Below are 21,379 nucleotides of genomic sequence, written 5' to 3'. Positions count from 1 at the left end.
TGTGTGTGTGTGTGTGTGTGTGTGTGTATGTATAGCATATTTTAACTTACCAAACAGAACATATTATCATAACTTTAGTTTTACAGGTAGGTTTAGTTTTATAGGTGTCATTATTAAGAGCTTTGGTTATTGAACTTTGGTTGAACACAGTGTCCCAGTTCTGTAATGGAGCATGACAGTCTTTCACAAACAAGAAGGTAGATCAAGAGAATGAAAAGACAAGCCACATACTAGGAGAAAATATATGCAAAAATCTGATAAGATTATATATCTATATCTATAGACATATATATATATATATATAGATAGACATAGATCTATATAGATATATAGATACAGGTATATAGATTATATAGATATGTAGATATAGATATATAAGATTATATATATCTATAGATATATAGATATACAGATATAGATATATAGATATATGCCTGTTATCCAAGATGTATAAAGAACTCTAAAACTCAACAATAAGAAAACAAACAACCTAATTAACAATGGGCCAAAGCCCGTAACAGACACCTTGCCAAAGAAAATATACAGACAGCAAATAAGCATATAAAAATATGTTCCACATCATATGTTATCTGAGAAATGCAAATTAAAACAACAATGAGATATCACTACACACTTACTAGAGTGGCCAAATTTTGAAACACTGACAACACCAAGTGCTGACAAGGATGTGGAGCAATGGGACCTCTCCTGCATTGCTGGAGGGAATGCAAAATGGTACAGCCACTTTGGAAGACATTTTACGAGTTTTTACAAAACTAAACATACTCTTATACTATATGATCCAGCAACTGTGCTCCTTCGTATTTACTCAAAGGAGTTAAAAACATACATCCACACAAAATCTACACACATATGTTTATAGCAACAGGTTAGAAGGAAAGAAGGGGCGATAAGGCCCAGCACAGTGAAACTACTCTGTTTACTGTAACAGTTACAGCTGTCATTATATATTTGTCCAAACCCATCCAAAGTACAACACTGAGAGTAAATCCTAGTGTAAGCTTCATGAACTTTGGGTGATAATGATGTATTCATGTAGGTCCTTCAGTTGTGACAAACGCACCACTCTGCTGGAGGATGTGGGTAATGAGGGAGGCTATGAATATGTGGGGGAAGGTGGTATATGGAAAATTTCCCTAGAAAATCTACTCACAAAGAAGAATGTGTTCCCTTAACTTGTCAAGACATCGAGTGTCTGTGTAGCCCTACTGGACATAGTATAAAGTCAATATGAGTTTTCAAAAATAGACTCTGGTTATTTTTCTCTAAACTACATGGTTTTTATATATTTCTATTTTTTATTATATTTCATATTGTATGATATATATTTTATAATTTGAGTTTCAACAACTTCATTTACTTTTCTTTCTTTGTCTCTGTCAGGATGTTAATGTTTTCCTATCTGTCAGGGTCTATGCCAGCTCTTTATTTGCAGAATTTAATCTGCTGTGGCCTAGAAATAAACATATAACCAAAACATTATAGTAGTGTCCAGTTCGCCATCATTCAATTAATAGTTAATAAATAATGAGTATTATATATGTGCAAGGTGCTATGCAAGAAATAGGCCCATATCTTCAAAAAGCTCAAAATCACGTAGAAATGATAAAACCCGTCAGAAAGTTCTTTAACATAGGCCAAATGTTCTTCCTCCAGCAGGTTATGACAGTAAGACATAGGTACCTTTAAAAGTTGATAGGAGTTGGTTGCCTTTTAGTTTTGTTGGTTGTTTCCTTTGCTGTGCAGAAGCTTTTTATCTTCATAAGGAACTGGAGAGTGTGATGCTAAGTGAAATAAGCCATACAGAGAAAGACAGATACCATATGGTTTCACTCTTATGTGGATCCTGAGAAACTTAACAGGAACCCATGGGGGAGGGGAAGGAAAAAAAAAAAAAAAAAAAAAAAAGAGGACGTTAGAGTGGGAGAGAGCCAAAGCATAAGAGACTGTTAAAAACTGAGAACAAACTGAGGGTTGATGGGGGGTGGGAGGGAGGGGCGGGTGGGTGATGGGTATTGAGGAGGGCACCTTTTGGGATGAGCACTGGGTGTTGTATGGAAACCAATTTGTCAATAAACTTCATATAAAAAAAAAATTTGATAGGAGTGCCTGGGTGGCTCAGTCGGTTGAGCTTCTGACTTGGGCTCAGGTCATGATCTCACGGTCTGTGAGTTCAAGCCTCGCATCGGGCTCTGTGCTGACAGCTCAGAGCCTGAAGCCTGCTTCGGATTCTGTGTCTCCCTCTCTCTCTGACCCTTCCCCATTCATGCTCTGTCTCTCTCTGTCTCAAAAATAAATAAACATTAAAAAATTGTTTTTAAATGTTGAATGTGATTGAGAATAGGTAGAAGGTTGAGTGAGAAGGGGTGAAAACACGAATTAGAAGAGCTTTACGTGGACCTAGACACTGATGGTTAAGTTAAATCTGGAAATTAATTCTGTGACATATTTTGAAATTCAATCTATGCTTTAAGTATTACAAAAAAAATCATATACTTGATGGGATGTGCGCTACAAAATTTGTCTGACATTTAGTTTGAAGGTATCTAGAAGGCACCAAAAGAAGTATTTGGTGTAATAACTATTTTACCCCACAACCAATAACATACACAACTTCATGCCAAAGACAGAAAAGAAGAAGATAAAGTTCAGATATAATGCATATATCTGAATAAAATAATTATTGCATGTTTTGTTTGATTAAATAGTTCACATATGACAAGGTGGACCTGAAATCCTTGACTGCTTTGAAAATAATTTTGAGTCGATTTCTAATGAACAAACTCCATGTACTGCTTGTCCAAATGTGTGTTTTCTTATTATTTGAAAACGGAAAATGATATGAAAAGAGAAAAATACGTATGTTTGTGTAGTGTTATTTACTTATAGTTGAATAATTAAAGGTATTCCTTATAATGGTTTCAATTTTAAAGAAAAGGAACATGCTATTGTTTGTTATTTTCATTTTAACGTAGGAAAGAAAAGGAAGAAACTAGATCAGCAAAACTAAAAGTAATATTTACATATGCTAAATACATACTTTGGTTAAAATAATAATCTGAGACACCTTAAAATAGAATCTGTTTTAGAAAACAGCTCATAGTATAGTCAGAATTGGGTCAGGGTTGACTGTTAATTTCACTTGCTTTATTCACTTCACAAATGCATCAATGATCACTATGTTTAACTGAACATATCTGAATCTGATAATGGTGGTTCCTAAAAGATGAATTCCCAGGGTGTGGAGAATAGATCTATTTAGCTATTCAGTCTGAGCTTCTGAAATGTTAACATGTGCATGTGTATATACAAAAATTTTGTACATATGTTGATCAAGCATGGTCAATATGTTTTATTTCAAAAGGTTTATTGCTTAGATTATACTGCAAAAATGTTTTCCCCATATACATAATAAGCATCTCAGAACACATTTATACAGTCCTATCATTATATTTAAAAACTTATTCTAGAATTGACCCTTCCTATTCCCTTCATTATCATTTACCCAAATTATATTGAAATTCCTTTCTTTAATAGGAGTAGTGAATTGTGGAAGTAGTTTTCTTTCTACAGTTCCAGGTATTCATGCTCGCGAGTAACAGGGAATTAAGTATCACCTTAAGTCAAGGAAGTGCCTTTTAAAGATTGGGGAGTCACTACAGAAGGAAGTCTCACCACAATCAGCACACCCACAGGCCCCTCTCATTTACTTACATTTCAACGGAGTCAGGAAAACTATAAAGAGGGATCCTATAAAAGAAATGGCCTTGCTGACACAGGGTTGGCCAGATATTCTGACACCCTTTTTGCACTGTGACCCTGAGTAAGTCACTTAACCAATGTATGCTGACTTCCCTCCCCTTTGCAAAAGGGATAAAGGCAATAGTTACCCTGTTAGCTTATTGAAATAATTAAATAAGTTAAATAACCTAAATGGGTTAGAACATGTCTAGTGCAGAGTAAGCATTAAATAGGAGCTATAATAGTAATTTCTTAAGACTCAGAACTTTATGCCCAATTACAAAAAAATAACAAAAATCTATTTAGCAATATTTCCCAGCAACATTTCTTTTTCTTTCTCTTTTCTTTTCTTTCTTTCTTGTTTTAGAAAAGGAGCTTTTTAAGTTTATTATTTATTTATTTAGACAGAGAGAGAAAGAAAGGCAGCAGCAGGGGAGGGGTAGAGAGAGAGGGAGAGAGAGAGAATCCCAAGAAGGCTTCACACTATCAGCACAGAGCCCAATGCGGGACTTGAGCTCACGGTTCGTGAGCTCATGATCTGAGTTGAAATCAAGAGGTGGACGCTTAACCAACTGAGCCACCCAGGTGCCCCCTGCCACCGGCAACATTTCTTATGAATTAGGAGTACCAGTGATACAACCATGATTGTATGTTTATGTGATGCTATATTTTACACATACCGTTTCATAATCATATCTTTAAAAGTTAAGCAGAGCAGGTGCTATGATGCTCACCTACAAATCAGTGAACTGAGGTCAGAGTGATTAACATGCTTGCTTAAAGTAATATATCTGGGATATAAAACCCAGGAACCCAGGTCACCTGATTCCTATCCAAGGGCTAGTTTCTTTTTTTTTATTATTATTCATTAGGCATGATGTTATTTAAACAGTAAATATATTAGTTTGTTGTATTTTTTTCTTTCTGTTTCTCCCTTTCTCTCTTATATCTGTCTCACTCCCTCTCTTTGCTCCTGTCCTCCCCCACCACCTGTGGGGTACTAGGAATAGGAGGAGGTATAGAATATAACATTATTTTTCCTGTATAATGATATTTAATATTTTTAGTCTTGTTTAGACCATTAAATGTTGGGGGGGGTTGTTGTTACTCTTTTACATTCTTTTTCTTTTCTTTTTTTTTGAGGGCGAAGTATAAAATTCACTTAAAATAAGTAAAAGTAAATAATTTTAAGTTTGGTGAATTCTGATTATGTGGACTGCTTGCTTTATGCGGAGAAGAGCATGAGGAATGTAAGGAACGTCCAGAGTTCTGTTTTGAGATAACTTCTGAAAAAGCAGCCGGTCAAGAATTCAAGTTGAATTATACTGTCATCCAGTTTTATCAACATAATAAACACACCAAAAGACGGCTTTTGGTGATTATTTTCATCAACAAGAGGCCTAGTTTTAAAAAGCATTTCTCTTACAGGTTTTCCTATATGATCTTGAATCTTTGCAATTAAATTTTATTCTTTTCAAATATAGTTAAATCATTATTGTTAACAACTTCTCCAAAGATCAGATTAAATCTGTAAGAATCACAGGACCACATGTGTTATAGAAGAGGACTGTACTAACTTAAATGTCTGTGAAGCTTAGATTTCACAAAACTCCGTGTGTCATTCTTAAATGGAAACGACACTGAAACCAAAATCTAACCAATATTTGTATATAAACTCAGGCTAAGCCACAAATAACAGGTAGGATTCTTAGAGATTTTCAAACAAAGCATCCTTTCTATCATAATTAAATAAAATTTATTTAAAATATGCAGTGTGGTCTGATATTTCATGTAATATAGACTCAATTAAGGCAAATCAGAAATCCAGAAAGTCCATAAGAAAACAGATAAATATCCTATTAGACTGAATTGCAAATACTTGAAGAATAATTACAATTTGGAAGTGATGGAGAATCATTAATCTGGGTTTATTAGCAAATTTTTTCTTTACTAGGGGAATAACATATTTTCTGTTCTAATCTATATCAAGCCAGTACAGTTGAAAAAGTCTAGAGCTTAGACAGAAAGAATAGGTTTACACTTGAAAGTTATCATGAAAACTCGTATCTGGACAAAGTGTCATATGTATTAGAAATAAAATTATTATGACAAGCAAAGGAGTTGTAGAGTTTGAATCATGAAATTAGCATCATTAAGTTAGTCTGTTTTTTTAATGGCTGATGATTCAGTTATATTCAGTCATACAATGCAGATGCATTAGATAAGAAAAGTGACTTAAGACGCATTGATTACTACAGGTTTCCTTGAGATAGGGAACAGAACAGAAGAGAAAAGAAGGATTCCAAGAAGGATCAAAAGAGTAATATCTAATCATTTGTTTTCATAAGGAGAGTTTTCTTCAGGTTCTAAAACACATAAAATCTTTGTCCTGCTATAATCTTATAATTCTTTTTCCCTCTGAAAAAGAGTATACAAATGTGTTTAACCAACCTAAATCCTCCTACCTCTTTATTATTTACTCAGCTTAGGAACACATTTGTGGGCTTTTAATCCTATAATGACAAATATTTTTATTTATTTAAATTTGGAAGGGAATTACTTCACAATATTTTAGAAGTAGAGGAGGGATTAGCTTCTCTCATTTGAATGTAAACTCCATGAGGGTAGGGATATTTGTCTGTTTTTTGACAGCTGTATTGCTGGTGATTTGAGGAGTGCAGGCACAAAAGAGATGCTCTAAATATTTGTCAAATTAATGAATATTGAGTTGTTCTGACTTGTATAACCAAGTTAAGTTTCCAAGACAGTTTTTCACCTTGGGAAAAAAAAATGCTGTTTTATATCAAAGTTTAAACTGAATATCTTCATTGGCCAAAGTAATATTCTAAAAAAAATTAACAAATGTGGAGTCAGATGTATGTATTTATATACATATATACACATATGTATATATACACAAAAATACACATATGTATATATATATACATATATACACATACATACACATACATATATTCACTCATCCTCAAAGTAACAATTGTAGCAATGCAAACATATTCCTAGCATCTATACGTGCAAGAGTATAAATGCAAAAAACTTTTTTATTATTTATACAACATGAAAAATGTCCTTTTACGTACTTATGGCATTCCATGCATTTGCTTTTTTTTAACAGACATAACTTGAGAATAAATTCTCTTTGTAATTATTTGAACTAGACAGTATAAAATCTTACTTCAAAAACTTTGGTTCAACTGTGATTTTGATGAGCATTTCCCAAACTTAAATTTACCAAACACCAGTTACAGTGAGTGGCATTCCTTATCAAAAGCATGAGAAACACTGTGATAAAGTCAAACGCTGAAGAGCTGAAATGCATTGTGGTATTGTGAATCCTCAAGAGGGAACACAGCACACAGTGTTTAAAAGATATATTTTCATGGGGTATTTCATCAAACTAAGGTTATACTGAGCTTATCATTTGTGGTAATAAACCGGTAAAACGAATTATTTCACCAAAATATTTACTTCGAATATGACTTTTCCATCATGGTATGTAGATATTTCCAATTTAAACATTTCTTTATAACCACGTATCTGAACACAAGGTGGCAGCCATCATGTGAACTATCCACCCTCAGAAATATGGTAGACCGTAGGAAGGACCACCACACTACAGCACTACATTGAGTCTCTAAAAGTTTGAGTATTTATCTACTACAATGTACACTCCACTATGTGTACATTGTAGTCTCTAGCATTTTCCCTGCTTTTCATCTTACACTGGCCATTTATTCAACTGAAAAGATTTTGTGTAGATAAGGTTGGGGGTTGCAGGAATAATTTTTCATTCCTGATATTCTCTTCATATAGAACAATCCAGCCTCTCTCCTCCTCTTAGTCAGCCTTCCCAGTGACCCAATATGATTGATATGTCTGCAAGAAAAACTGTTGTACATAAATCAATCCCCCTTGCTGCCCTATTTTCTTGGGGGGGTGATCTTCCTATGAAAAGAGCTACCAGGCAAAAAATGGGGCCTGTCCCACAGGGGACACCTAGCTTTTCTAGTCTGAATAGATGGGTAGTATAATCTGAGGTTACTGTAAAAAAGTCACATACGTGCAGATTATCCTCTTATCTAGTCTTTACCCACAATAAATGTGATATTTTGACCAATCTGCCTCTTATTCCCCATCTTCTGTCTTGTTTCACAGTTGGTTCAGAACTCAAGGGAAGCCAGCCTGTAGGGTGTGTTTGTATCAGATCTTTTAAAGACACTTATCTGTTGACAAAAAATCAACATGCGGAGTTTTGCTTCACTTGCAGTTGGAAATAGATTCGATTTGTGGTTATAAATTAGTCTATTTTCCATGCTCTCTTTATATAATTCTTAGTATTGTTTATTCCTCAATGTGTCACTCGAGGCCACAGAAAGTTTCCTGTGAGTCCGTCTGTGGCAGTACTGAGTGCATAACTGATGCTTCTCTTCATACATGAATATTATTGATAAATCATTAGTAAGCAGATACAATGTGTAGTTGGGCACTTCTTCCAGGCATGTTGTTGGACTTACTTTCTCTTGTCCCATTTCCTTATGGTCGGCGGCATGCAACTTTGAGAATGTTGGCCTGAGCCTGAACTGTAGTCTGGAACACAGGAAGAGAGCAAACCTCACCAGCCCACACGGGGATCAAACCCAGGCTTTGGCTTCATTAGCCCCATGATTCAACCAACTGAGCTAATTAGCCACAGATGCACAAGTATTACCAACTGCTGATCCCACTTCTTGAAGAATTATGGGTTGACAAATTGTATCAAAATGTCTGTAGGATAAACTGGGATGTGTTGTCAGAAATATATGTGCAGAAGTAAAAATTTTTTACTGTCTTTTCCTTTTCTTCAGAAATCTTAACAATTGTGGTAACTATATCCAAATAGAAAATTGATCCAGAATAAAAAAAATGTATGCCAATGCCTCCCTCTTCTTCACCACCCCCCATGCCACACACACTCATACATGGACAAAAATGTGCATCAACGTCCAGTGGCATTTATAAGCTCTCCTGTGGATATCCACTACTGTAAAGTTACATCAATGACATGGTTTTGGCAGTTCTCTCAGTTTTTACCACCAATTTCTCTTCTTTATGAAGCAGTTCCCTCACCTTTTGTAAAGGTCTTCATAGTCCTTAGTTCATTCACGCACTACCCATCTTGTATTTCTCTTCTCTATTTTCTACCTACTATACCAGACTGATGGGAAAAATTCTTTTATGACAAAATATATAATTTTTTGGAAAAAAAGCAGTAAATCTAAATAAGTCTAGCAAACTAATTTTTCCAATTAAAAATGATTACTGACAGTGGCCTGAGAATACACATCCTGTCATTAGCAAATCAATTTTATTAATTTCATTATTAAGATCTATTAAACGAACAAACAAAAACCCTAACTGCTTGCTTCATGATGATTAAGCTACTTGGAAGATCTATGCTGCATTGTAAGTGGTAAGCCACAGGCAAAAACGCCATGCACTCCCAGAAATCCCTTTTTCCTATTTTGTTCTCTGCTGGTGAGACAATGAAATATTTGTGCTTTTTAGAGCCTAAGAAACACATAAGATTCTCTTTGTGGCATTCTCCAAATGAAAATTAAATTATAATACAAGAAGTTCCAACGTGCCTAATTTAAGGATAGTTTCTCACACTGATTTTTTAAAATTTGTATGAACTTTTCTCATGGAAATAAATTACCAAAGAAATTTTTAGAAAAACGTCATCATTATATACTTTAGAGTAAGAATTTTAAGCCCCTGGTTTGAATCTACTCCAACTTGACTTGTATTAATTCAGCATAGTTACAATTTGTAAAAATAGACCTACTTTAAGGCTTTATCTAAAATAGCTGCTTCATTTTTTTTTCCTTTTAGTATGGAGCAATCTGGTGCAATCAATTCTTGGTCTTTGAATTTTGATTTAATATCTTAAATAGCTTTATACTTGTCTACTCAATAGCATTCATTTCCTGAAGTAGTCCTAAAAAATATCAAAACACTTATTAAATATTGTCATACAGTTTTTTCACCATTTGCTATTTTTGGTATCGTAAGAAGCTTCTGATGCCTTTCCTCTCCATGATCCTGGCACAACTTCCCTTTTGCTATCTTCATGTTACTATCTAAACTATTTACAATTTCTCTTCATCATAAACAAAGAATTCTTGTCTTTTCTTAAAATAGGTAATCACCACATTGATGTTTTAATTATCCTTATATCTGCAAAAATTTAGATAAATTGGCCCTAAACAGTAAACTATATAATTTAAATCCATTTTTCCCCTTAAGTTTTTTAGGCAGTTAGGGCCAAGGGCAATTAGGCTACCTGTCAGGATTCTACCAAAGCTCTAATTCAGACAAGTACAGGCTTAGAAAGTGAAATATTATCCTCTCCTTTTAAAAATGAAAGGTCTGCATTTCTGAGAGCAAATTCCTAGAGATTTTCAAACGTGGGTCACTAATGTCCAAAATAGAAGTTGCAACTACAGGGTTCAAAGCTCCCTGAAAATACTTACCTCATTAAATAAAATTCACATAATATTTTTACTTACATCCCTATAATTTGTCCATGATTGACAACGTAGAAATAATATATAGTGATACGCATGGGTCATGAGTTATGAGTTCTAACAATTTAACCTATAAATATATGTTGTGTAAATAACATTCTTTTTAGGGAGGTATAAATGGCAGAAATAGACTAACAGATACACAGACACTTAGCATAAAAGTCTACAAATGTCGAAGGGGAAAAGTGTATTAAAAACAATCTTTTGATCAATCAAAAAAGCTTATTTGGATTACTTGTCAAGTTATTGATATGAGAAAGTCAGTTTTTAAAACCGCAGGACTAATGGAATTGACCGGGTCATTTTGATACGATATATACATATAGCACTGATATGTCAAAACTACCTTTTATTGAACCCCTTAGTCAGGTTAGAGTCTATACAGCAAAAGCTATACATGGTTAAGACTCTTTGGTCCAAGTCTAAAGCCAAAACAACAAGAGCAGCAACAACAAAAAAAGCAAAACACTGTTTGTAAGGTTGACACTCTAATTACAGAATGGATCTTATTCTTCCAATGGGCAGAAAAGAAAATTTCCCATTTTGTGGAAAGAATCCTCATGCTTGTTTTGCTGAACTCTATCTGATAAATGACCTCTAAATGGCATTTCAATTGGCAAGCACAGTATAAGTTACTAGTTTAACATGGGTAATGTATTCCTCTATCACTCGTAAGATTCATATAAGCATCAAATTCATGTCTTCATCAAATATGCTGTTAGTTTAATTTGGAGCATGCGTTCTGATAATTTACAGAATTAGTGAAGAGTGAAAGGCCTTCTTAGAGAGCTCAAAAAGAATTCTGTTAGTTTAACTTTCTACCATCTTTCTGGTAGCTAGGTTACCCTCCATGGTAGATTATTTCTGCAGCTTAGTAGATGACATTTATGATACTATAGGGGGATGGTACCCATTATGTACCTGCTACCTTTTATTCCATAGATACAGAGTCTTCAGCCCCAAGCCATTAAATGGGTCACTAACCCTTGCCAACAATCTCAAAATACTGGCTGTTGTTCACACATACTGGCTTTGTAGAGGATTTGCCTGGTTCAGCAAATTCTACTGCCACTGCTGGAAAATAATTCCAAGTACATGCTTTTAGTGAATTCATAATATTATGTAGTACTATCTTTGTATAGACAGGACAATGTGGATTTTTAATAATGCCTTTAACTGAGAGAGATAAGGAATGCATTAACAAAACCATATTTTGTTCACAACTAAACCAACACATTTCAGACCAAACATATGAGGTAGTTAGAAGATTAAAATAGAGATATATAGTAAATTAAATGCCTTAGGTATCCTCTTTTCTCACACCATACTAATTGCCACCACCTGAAGCTAAAAGCTTATCACCGACTCCACACCTGCATTACTCTAACTTCTGACTCCGGGTTGCCTCTTGTCTTTCTTTACATCCGTCAACTGTCACCCATATATTGCATACTACTTCCAGACTCATCCATTTTAAATACTACTTTCATCATGTTGTGACTCTGCTTAAAAATCAATTATGGATTCTCATGTCAAACCACACCAAACACAGACTTTTCTATCTAGATGTAAACACCATACATAAACTGTTCCATCATCCTCATCTAAATTCACTTACTGTGATTCACCAGCAAATACTTCCAGGGCATCTTCTCACTGCCTCATTAAGGATAACATACACTGGGGCACCTGGGTGGCTCAGTCGGTTAAACACCTGACTTGATTTTGGCTCAGGTCATGATCTCCTGGTTCGTGAGATCGAGCCCTGCATCGGACTCTGTGCTGATAGCTCAGAGCCTGCTTGGGATTCTCTCTCACCCTCTCTCTTTGCCTCTTCCCAGGTCACACTGCCTCTCTCTCTGTCTCTCAAATAAATAAATAAATAAATAAATAACCATTTAAGAAAAAGATCATATCCACTGAAACTGCATTCTCTTGTTGGTGAGATTCCCCTCGCATAAAATGCCTTCCACTGTTAACCATAACATACCCTTTATGTTAACAAAGTTCAGCATGGCCTTCAATATTATAATCCTGGTATTTCCATGAAATACTCTCTTACTGCCACCATCATTAAGGCCCATCTCCTCTCAACTCCTATATCCTTTTTTTTTAACTAGGCCCCATGTCCAGCGTGGAGCCCAACATGGGGTTCAAACTCAAGACCCTGAGATCAAGACCTGAGCTGAGATTGAGAGTTGAATGCTTAACTGACTCAGCCACTCAGGTGCCCCTCAATTCCTATATCCTTAATAACGCTTCCTGGTTATTATTCACAATTCTTTCGTGTGTTTTATCATGTTTTACAGAATGATATAATAACATATTTGAGAAAAGGTGCTTTGTTAATTACTTTGGTATCTTTTACTATGGCAAAACCTGTACTAAAATATAGAAAGCACTTAAAAATTATTGATTAATTGTAGTGCATTTCCACAAGTAATAAAAAAATTAAAGCATTATATTTTTGCCCACTTCTGAATTCATAAAGCATTTTTTCCTTTTCCAGTAATGGAGGTGGTTTTCAAGACACAATCGAATTTCTTTTTACTATGAAATGTAAAATGTGTAACATGGTCATGACATTAAAAGATAGAACTCTCGCATATAATAACTTATGAATTGCCATACCAATGTAGCACAGTATTTCAGAACCATGAGAAGACATGCGAATAAATTTCCGTTTACTTAATTTCTGCTTGAAAATGTAGAAACTAACTTCCAAATACTACATATGCTTAAGGGTTTTGGTAGTTCTTCAAAAATAAGTACAACTATATAAATGGTATAACAGAGCTTGGCCATCCATACACCTTTAATAACTCTTCATCAAAGTATTATACTTGGGTTTCTCAAAGAATTTTATTTTTCTCATTCTTTTCCTTCCTTTAAACTAAATAAGCTAGCAATTAAAGCTTTTAAAGCTCTGTGATCAGTAACAATGACACACCTCAGGGTTATCAATTCTTGTTAAACTGCACTAATGAGTATTGATAGATTTAACCATTTTGAAAGGCTTGTGTCCTTTTGTAAAAAATTCAGTTTATTATTTGCCTATGCAGTTCTTTTTATGCCACTCATATTTCTAGAAGTAAGTTCCCATGATCATGCTTGTAGAATTTTTACAGACTTATAAAGAAGTGACTTTCTAAAGGCAAAAGCTACGGCAATTCTATTATGTAATCTCTACTTTGAGATGCTAGGATTACTGGTCAGTTATCCCAACCAGCCAGAATTGCAACAAGGGGTCCAGTAAAAGCTGTCCTAGATGAGAATTCTAATTTCTCCGAACCTCATTATTTCCTTGTATTCACACAGCTCTATCCTGTCCCTTCTTGCTTAGTGATTTAATTTGCCTACCTTAACGCTTTGCATATATGTTATCTTTGAAGAGCATAATGAATATTGCTATTATATCAATAATATTAATATTGATAATATTTTGATACTCCTGATAGTTGGAGTATCAGGATGGTTTATTAATATTTCAAATATTAATATGATAGAGAGATGTCTAGTGCTGTGGAAAGAAATGCAGCTTAACAGTTTTTTCAAAACGCGTAGAGATGGGGACTGAAAAGTACGAGAGTTTGTATGACATAGAATGGAAAGGTCAAAGTCATGGGATGGTCTGGGGAAACTAGCAGACGTGTCTTTCTGCTGTATGTAATACAAATGTGCAAAGTAAAGAGGACAGCTTTGGTAACTAGTTTATTTTTACGTATGTGTTCATTTTAGCATTGCAGGATTATTCCCTGAAATATGATTTTTTTTCTCACCTCAAATTCAAATAAAGCATTTTCAAAAAACAACAATCAAAAAAAAAGGTGTGTTGTCTGTTTGTTGAATACAGGGCTATCTTTCATCTTTTATACAACTGGACTGAATAGGAGAGGCTCCAAAAACACAGAAATAGATCAAGAAATCTCCATAATCTAAAATACAACTTCTTTTTACTTCTTCAAATTACTTCAGTGTTAAATTTAAAATTATATTTCTATTTTTCCTGCTCTTAATTTTCTAAAATAGCTGCTATGTCTATGTCAACAATAAAAAGAGAAGTTATACCAATACTTCTTTGTTTCATCTGCCATGAGAAAAACAATCTCAATTAATGACGCAATGCCTAACAGTCCCCTTTCTTAACCTGTGCCCAGCTCAGCAGCCTTTTAATGAAAACCCAAGTTCAGTAATACGAAGGCATCCATTTCCCTGGAATTGACTACATCCAAATTATCCCTTTAATGAACTAAATATACTGGTGCCTGAAACTCAAATCATTGACTTAGTACAGTAATGAGTCTGTTTTTTCCCCAGCAATACTGCACATAATTATATTCATGAATTTCATTTTGCAAGCTCTATCTCATACTCTCCTCACATTAAGAAGGGCAATGTTTAGTTTTGTCTTATGAATTCAGTTACCATTTCCAAGTGTCAAAGCAGAGAGGATGGTAGCATTGGCCAAAAGACACTGTCCTTTGAAATGAGTATTAGCCTCTTTGCTACAGTATCTGCAAGAATGCTCTGATCATCTTGAAAAAAAAATTTTTATTTGATTTGCTCTAGTTAGTTGGCATCCTCTATCCCTCTATAAGAATGGCGTTTCTATGATTAAAGCATATGTGTTGGATACCAAAACTACCAACCCAAAAGTGAAAAATTAAAATATTTTGGAAGGGTTATATTTTCATTTGTTTTTGGCTATAGGATTTAAAAAAATGGCAAGTTTAACTGAATTGTTGATGAAGTACATTGTGTGGTCCAAAGTACTGTGGTTTGGTCCACCTAGCCAGACGACTTCCCAGTATACTTAGGCTCTCAGATGTTTCTATATTCCATGGCTCCAGAGCTCATTTCCTACATAATATCTCTTTTTGTAATAAAGCAAAAGTAATTCATAGTGGTATGTGATGAAAGCACTAGAAACATATAATTTAAAGATGGAAACTATCACTTTTCTGGAAAATAGGAAAGGATTCTAATAATCAACATTTGTCAAAGGTAAGGGTATAGGTAAACAACACTCCAGATTGGTACTGAGAATTATAAGAAAGGGTATGTATATGGAGAATATTTACTCAAATTTCATCTACCAGAGTTCATAAATCAGTAAAGAGTGGAAATAGGACAAAGGTACTGAGGATTGTCCACAGTTTTGTCTATGCATGCTTATGTCAAGCAAAGGTTTAGACTGCTGTAAGGTCTAATCATTAGATTCAAGTGTGAGCTTTTAGAGGAGGGTGAAGGAAAAGGGTGATGGGAAAAACTGATTACACAGAAAAAGAGGAAAATTAAAAGAGACCCAAGATCAAAGAAAATAATAAAAGCGAGAGACAGGCTGATTAAAAAGAGAAATGCTGTTTTGCAGAAACCAAAAAAAAAAAAAAACAAAAAAAAACCAAAAACTAGCAACACATAGCACTTTCATTTTGTTTCAAATGGGAGCTAAAGCAAAAAACTGAGGTTTGAACTGTTGAAAAGCCAGCTTATGAAGCTCAGGATTTAATTTCAAACTCAGCTTTTCCCCATTTTTCTAGCATGGAGGTTTCCTTTTTTCCTTTTTAAAAAAGTGTCTTTGATCTTTTGCCATAACGAGCCTGGTCAATATGTAAAGAATCAAAATTGTGAGTGCTGATGCCTCTATTTTGTTAAATCAAGTATTAAACACGGCACTATTTGTGTGGTCTGAAGACTATTGGAATTATACTTTGTTTGACTGAGGTGTTTGAAGATTCTGGAAACAAAGTGCCTAACCAGAAAGCCACAGTGTTGTGTTTTGTTTTGTTTTGTTTCCAAAAAGACTCCTTATTTATTTTGATGAATTAAGCTGAATAATATGAAAATAATCAATTCTCTATATCAGGGTTAATTGGTAATGACATCTGATAAGTCAAAGTCATTAATAAATGTGGATCCGAGTAACCCAGTATATGACCTAAGAATCTTCATCATTTTTCACTCTAAATTCAACTAAACCAATAAGTATACTTTCTTTCAGCCCACTATCATAAATTAATAAACACTTTAAAAATTCAAATTCTACCTAGATTAGAGAAATAGCAAGTCTACTTCAGAGAGCTACTTAAAAAAATGAAATAATTTAAGTATTACTGATTGATGCTGTATATATAGTTTTTATAATTGGGCTTACCACTGGTTTTTAAGAGGACTACCACAGTTTACTGATCACTAGTTGCAAATACTATGCTAAATAAGATATAAATATACATGCAAATGCAAATATAAATATACACCAAATGAGACAGGTGATATTAACAGATGGAAGAAAAAACTCTCGATTTATTTTCCAGTTTTTGGTTACAGCTTCAAGCCAGTGGAACTGATTATCAAATCAGTTGTTCTATTTTTCCATCAATAATTAACTTGTAAACTGAGTGCATATTTTGATTATTATGTTCTTAATTTTTTCTTTGGGAAGAAACATGTGTTTGGCTGAATGGAAGGCAGATTATCAAAAATGAATCACATGCATCTCAAGAAAGCTACAAAATTAAATGGAGTTTAATAACCCCCATTTGGTGACAGTTACACAAAGTTACTTTGCATAATTTTTAAACTAAACTTAAATGTACACTCATATAGAACATAACCGCCATATCTAAATTATTTTAAATTATCTTAACTGCCTCAACTACGTATCATTTATATCTCTTAAAGCTATTTTTTTAAAGACCCAGCAACCAGATACGATAAACATTACTGGGAAGTTCTAGATAGGTAGATCTGAGGTTATTTTGAAACACAAGATTTACAAAGGGTCTACTGTTTTGTAATTAAAGCTTGCCACAGTAGAACATTCTCTCAAAGTCTTTTGAAGTGCCAGCATTAGGCTTTTCAGGCAAAACTGAATACTGAGAACAAGAAACAGAGAACTAAATACAATATTAAATAGACAGGGATCCCACATACATGTTAGGGCACATTTATCAAATGCTAAAACCGTAGGTAGGATTTCAGGTGTCAGAAATGAGAGAGAAAGGTTTTGTGGGGAAAGGGGTTGAAATATACCAGTTTTGCACCATTTTAGGGTATGTGAGGTGGAGCTGAGACATTTAGTGAGGAAAAAGGAAATTTTGACTGGACTGTTAAAGGAGATAGTTTCTGAACCATGAATTTGGAGTTTATTTAGTGGATTACTCGGAATTGTTGATATTCTCTGCACAATGTGGTCAGAATGTGCTATAGTTACAGGTAGCACTGAGGTAGCAGTGGGTTAAAGGCAAAAAGTGGAAGACAGGAAGATAGAAGACTCATAAAAATGGTGTTAAACATTTAAAAACTTTATCCACTAACTAGCATAAATGAAAGAAACCTAGTTTAAAATGATAAACTGCAAATTTTTATGCTTATCTAATTAGCCAACATTAAACATCGTAAGATTTCCCAATATTGGCAAGAAAGAGGTGAATTTGGAAGTCTTACAAATTTCTCATGGTAATATGATTTGGTATTATCTTTCTGGAAAGAAATTTTGCAAAACATATCAAAAGTTCTACACTGCGGGATTATAGTAATTCCACTTCTAGAAATATATCCAGAGGAAAAATTAAAATACAGATATTCTATAAAATAGGAGTCAGATATATAGGTGAAATAAGATATTGAGCTCCTGAAAAATTTTTACATACCAAGAAATTTTATTTCATCAGAAAGTACTTATGGAATTAATATTAAAACAGTGATAAAAGCAGGTAAAATGTGTTTACTTTAAATTTTTTTTTCAACGTTTATTTATTTTTTGGGGACACAGAGAGACAGAGCATGAACGGGGGAGGGGCAGAGAGAGAGGGAGACACAGAATCGGAAACAGGCTCCAGGCTCTGAGCCATCAGCCCAGAGCCTGACGCGGGGCTCGAACTCACGGACCGCGAGATCGTGACCTGGCTGAAGTCGGACGCCCAACCGACTGCGCCACCCAGGCGCCCCAAAATGTGTTTACTTTAAAAATTTTTTAATGTTTATTTTAGAGAGAGGGAGAGTGTGAGCAGGGGTGGAGCAGAGAGAGAGGGGGAGAGAGAGAAAGAATCCCAAGCAGGCTGCTTGCTGCCAGCACAGAGCCCGATGCAGGACTTGAACCCACAAACCATGAGATCGTGACCTGAGCTGAAACTACGAGTTGGACGCTTAACTGACTGAGCCACCCAGGCACCGCAAAATGTGTTTAGATATTAACTAAAAATACATATATTTCATTAAAACTAGACAGTACCTGAAAAAAAATAGCATAAAAATGTGAATAATTGTGTTTTTTTTTTCCTGGATGATGGGATTATCCATTTATTCACACACTAAGTAGTTATTGAGCATCTAGAACATACCTGTCATCATGTCGTATGCTTCTGGGAATACAAAAATAATTCAGTTTATAAAACATTAGGGAGTCAGATACTAAATAAGTGTAGTGCATTGCTCTGCTTGCTGTCTAATCACGGAGTGGGATTTACAGAGGAGAGTGTGGACATTCTTAAGGGGACACTGACCAGGCAGTACACTGAGGCAAGGATAGGGGTATGCAGGGTGGGGAAAGCATAGAGAAAGGAGGAAGAAGACTGAAGAAAAAAAGCCTATGTTGGAGAAGGTGGTGAGGCCATTGTTTGCAAGTTGTACAGGGAAGGATATCAGGGGGAAAAAATGAAGGATATATTGTAATTAAAATAATGGAAATCTCAAAGGAGTAAGGAGAAGCTCATCATGAATCTGGGAAAAACTGAGTTACTTCAAGCTGATTGGAACGAAAGTGTCAAAGAAGAAAGATGTATATATAAGTTGATAAATGAGACAATAAACATCTCAAAAATGCTTCCTTCAAAAAAGTCAAGATCTGATTCATGTGGCTATAAGAGGAAAGGGCTAATTTTACAAAGAAAGCATTTCTTTTTCTTAATGCAATTTATTGTCAAAAGCGTTCTTACACATTTTTATCTCCTATTATGAACACATGAATTTCTTATTTTAAACCGAGGATGACAAAAACTTTCATATTCTAATGGATTATTGATGCTAAAAATACAAAATTTTTTTCTTGCTCATGAAATTCTAAGCTGGAAAAATATGTTAGTAGTTAAACTTAAGGAGTGATTTATTTTTGGATACTAAATTAAAGATAAATTCCATAAAATTGGACACAAGCTTCTTGCTAAAAGTAGATTGGAGCAATATTAAAATAAGCAAACACTTACTTTAATTATATATTTCATCAAGAAACTCATGTAAATACCAGCCTTGGATGACATACTTCAACATTCATTAAATAACCACACTGTCCCTCTTCTCTCCCACCCCGCTTTCCCAGTACTCCACTCTTCCCTCACCCCTACCAGTCTCTTCCCAATCCTCAAGGTCAGATTCCTGCAAACTTATGAGATCTTTAGAACCTAGGAAGGGAGTGTTTTTGGTTTTGTTTTGAATCTGCTCCTTTATAAGGTTTTTTTTTTTTTTAAAGGTTCTCTTTTGAAAGCACTGCAAATTCTCTTGATATTTATTGAGCACACATAGGACAGAGCTATATGTGACTATTTGGTCAAGGAAATATTCTACCAAAGAAAGAAGTATGTGCAGGAAAGAGAATGAGAGGTCAGGATCAGAACTGATAAAGGTTCAACCCATCCAACGTATTCATGAGAAATGACTAATCTTCAAATGATCACAAATGATAATATATTGATTTTGTTTGTGATGCAAACTTCTAAAACATTCATTTTTATATGGAAATGACTATTATAAAAGACAGGCTTTATCTGTTTTGATTTGGACATGGCTCAATATAAATATATTTTTAAATGACAATTACAATAACATAACGAAAATAATGATATAAATTTTCTGACACCATAAATTAAACAAAATCCATTATCCAATTAAATAATTAAGTTTTAACTCTAGTTTTGATAAAAGTTTATTGACTCACTTGAATAATATCTTGATGATGACAAAATACAGTAAAATCTGAGTAATAATGAATCCTACAGATATCTCACTAATGTGTATAGGTCTAATTAAAAGTTGAATATAGCTTGGCTAAAATATTAACCTAAAATATATTTTATATGATTTAATAGTCACCTAAAACCTATTTAATTCTCAAAGAAAAAAATGTCTTCTCAAAATATGTTTCTTTCTGTGGTCATCTAACCTTTCTATAACTTTGCTTTACAGTGTTAGATAATGAAATCATTCTTCTTAATTATGTTAATCATATGAAGGTGACATTAGACAGAATAGGAGCTGAGAAATATGTTATTAATATCAATATTTAATTTATTTTTAATCCCACTTATTTTTATGTTATTGGCATTATTTCTGATGAGCTAATGCAGGAAAATATTACCATGGCTAAGTGACTTAGATCACTGAAAATTTCACACTTTGAGAAGGTTGTTCTTAAGTGAGTTGGGTGCCATAAAGTTATTAAAAAACCAAAAAATCTGATAGGAAGAAGTAGGATCCTGAGTGCAGAATAAACTTTAATGATGTTTTTGTGCTCACACTTGAATAAGGTGGGTTTGAACATCTGTGAAGCAAAATATAAAGTGGACAGTTTAAAAAATAAAATTTGCAGAACCAGAACAAATACCAAGAGTTGGGTGCTCTTCTTTTTATTTTGGAAAGATTTTTCCTAGACTTTAGATTCTTGTCTTTCGAAATATAAGGCATCTATTAAAGAAGTCACCCCACATTAATATTAAAAGACAATAAGATTATGGTCCACCATGGTTTCAAGTTCTGTTCACTTCTTACCATAAATATATTGCAAGACTACCCTATTTACATCAATGAATCAACTTGTACCTACATCTTTATACTGATCATACCCAAATCACCCTTTATGCTAGGTTTTTCTCTTAAGGGCCACATTTATTCATTCAATAGTCTACTTACATAACTAACTGATTGTTGCTCAAACAAACATATCAACCTCTCAACATGTTCATAATTGAACTCATCTTTCCCCCAACCTGTTTTTTGTATTCAATTAATGGCATTTTCATCTACCCAACCTTTCCTGT

Source organism: Lynx rufus, unplaced genomic scaffold (assembly GCF_022079265.1).
Source record: "Lynx rufus isolate CCGP_SWC_20201006 ecotype Redwood Valley unplaced genomic scaffold, mLynRuf1.p SCAF_5, whole genome shotgun sequence".
In the NCBI taxonomy this organism is placed as follows: domain Eukaryota; kingdom Metazoa; phylum Chordata; class Mammalia; order Carnivora; family Felidae; genus Lynx; species Lynx rufus.
The sequence above is the reverse complement of the archived record's forward strand: the minus strand, read 5'-3'. Positions refer to the sequence as shown.